Source organism: Sardina pilchardus, chromosome 17 (genome assembly GCF_963854185.1).
Source record: "Sardina pilchardus chromosome 17, fSarPil1.1, whole genome shotgun sequence".
NCBI lineage: Eukaryota > Metazoa > Chordata > Actinopteri > Clupeiformes > Clupeidae > Sardina > Sardina pilchardus.
In genome coordinates, this window is record NC_085010.1 from 31,525,067 (window position 1) to 31,527,964 (window position 2,898).

Genomic DNA, 2,898 nt, shown 5'->3' on the forward strand with positions numbered 1-2,898 from the left:
TCTACCACACACACACACACACACACACACACACACACACACACACACACACACACACACACACACACACACACACACACACACACACACACACACCACAGCTGGTACTCAGATGCTGAGCTTGCCTCCTGAAGGTGCTCGTTTACAAAAAGAGAGTAAAGAAAGAAAGAAAAAAGAAGCCAAATCAATCTGGTGTGTCTCTTTGCTGCTGCTGTGAGTGTGAGTGTGGGGCTGAGACTTCGTCTGCGTATTACCTGTCAGCGCGGCGCTTTATTACACACACACACACACACACACACACACACACGTATTACCTGTCAGCGCGGCGCTTTATTACACACACACACACACACACACACACACACACACACACGTATTACCTGTCAGCGCGGCGCTTTATTACGGGAAGAAGCCGCCGTCTCTAATGACTTGAGAGTGCTGAAGTCGTGACAATCCTGCACTGGCACCAGCCTTTGTGCGCGCGGGAGAGTGGAGTGTGTGTGAGTTCGGCGCTCACGCGGGTTACCACACACTCGTATTAAATAGCGGGAAAAAAACACCCCCCGCACGACTCGGCCTCACGCACACACACACACACACACACACACACACACACACACACACACACACATACACACCGCTGCCATCAGAGCCATCAGAGCCACAGGCCAGGCTTCAAAGAGCAGGACTCGCATTTCTCAAGCACATTTATGAAGCATTTTCGAAAGTATTATTTTTAAAAAGTTGTTTATTTTTTTGGAAATAGAATATTGACAATGTTGATAGAAAAAAAAATGTAAAATAACAGTTGTGTTAGAACATTATTGCAATTTATTGTTCATTTTAGAAATACAGACGTCTGGAAAAGACCATTTATCTAGTTCAAAAATTGGCTTACAAATTTGTGGTAATTGCTCTAAGTGTGTTGACTATTTTCAGACAGTTACATGGAATTACTTAATATTGATTATTTATCTAATTAATGTAAAATGATCAACATTGTTTTCATTCTGATGAGTAAATAACTGAAACTGAAGGAAAAGCAATATACCAATGACCAAAATATATTGCAAAAAAAACCCCTAAAAAATGTACAAATACAAGCAACTATGCTTCATTTTTTTTGTTTTGTTGTTGAAATATAATATAAATATAAAAATATTTTCTTCAATGTGTTTAAAATGGTTAAGGTATAATGAAAGCAGTTGTGACAAAAAGGCAGAGCGTAATATGCATTTCATGTTCCTGTTTTGTTTTGTTTTTTGTATATTTATTTTATTTACATTTCTCTGCCTCGCCTCGGGAAAACAATACATGAAAATACGCCCAAGGAAATAATTAGAGCGTGTTCATCACAAAAAGGATTATTGAGAAATACAATTTCTTTTCTCTTCCTCCAAAATTACATCACTGCAAACTTTTTTATTTTTTATTTTGTGCCGCCCCAGACTGCGGAGCTGTGTAATGGGGCGTAATAAGTGGGAGACGTTCTATCACTGATATTGGCAGCATGAAAGATGGCTCTGTTTGTGAAGAGGCTTCTGAAAGCACATTCATTCATTCATTGCTATCAGACACACAGGGAGAAACACAACAAAACTATGCCACCTACTTTTAGCACCCCATCCCTCTGAATCAGCCCTGACACTCACACACACACACACACACACACACACACACACACACACACACACACACACACACACACACAGAATCAGCTCTGACACTCTGCATCAAGATAAATAACTCACCAGCAGCAAACAATAACAACCTTAAAACGACGATTTCTAAACACTTGAGACGGGCTGTCTTAACTTTCAAGCTCACAGCTGTTACACACACACACACACACACACACACACACACACACTCGGCAGCAGGTCCCCACCTTGTATATCATTCTGCTTGTATTTCATTACGCTGTAGACTTTAAGCAGTTGCCACTCGTCACACGCTTACACTGACACACACACACACACACAGAAGAGTATATGTTTGTTTGTTTATTTGTGTTTGTACATATAAACACACACACACACACACACACACACGCTCGCGCCCCTGGGTTTCCTGATGGGCTATATTAGGTGATGAGATCATAATCAATAGTAAAGTGCAGTAAAGAAAGTTGCTCCTTTTTCTTTATTTTATCTTATTTTATTATTTTTTTGATTGCTTCCTTATTTCCATTTCAATGCTGACCCGCGGCCCCGCGCGGCGCACAGACATATGTACGGCAGGCTGAGACGTGTAATTGATATGCATATGGGCTCCAAATGAGCGCACCTCCGCACGACGACTCCCAGCGAGCGCACGCACACACACACACACACACACACACACACACACACACACACACACACACGCTGCCAAACCTGTCACATCCAACAGCAGACCGCTCCCGTCAGCCTCCTGTCAAACAAAGAGCAGCGCAAATATATAAATATAGAAATAGAGCTCCCCTGCTCTTTCAAATTTATATACATTTATATAATTTCCATTTTCTCTGTAGAGTGGCTGATTGTGGGTTCTTGTTGTTATCATAATTATTCAGAAGCCATTGACTTCTTTTCACTTTAATCTGCCGTAATTGTGAATGAGAGTGGCAGAGCTGCAGATTAACTCATTTTAAATGCATTTTTAAGATACTCGCACAAAAGAATTAAAAGCTCCCCGTTCTCTCTTCTTTTTTTTTAACTGCTGGAATTAGATTAAAGGATCATATTGCATCTCGGGGAGTAACTTCTTCTTTTCAACTTCAAGTCTGTTTTTTTTTTGTGTCCTTTTCCCTCGTCGTTGTCCTCTGTTATTCTGTGCCGTACGTGGATGACTGGTTCAGCGGTGACATCCGCTTATTTTATTTTTACCTATCTGTTTTTATTCTTTTTTTTTTATTTC

At 40.7% G+C, this 2,898-nt stretch overlaps 1 protein-coding gene across 2 annotated transcripts in view; it reads left to right on the forward strand.

Moving 5' to 3' along the window:
- Positions 1-2,898, forward strand: part of vti1a (vesicle transport through interaction with t-SNAREs 1A) — a 134,094-nt gene that overhangs the window by 34,866 nt on the left and 96,330 nt on the right. The gene's annotated exons all lie outside the window — the stretch shown is intronic.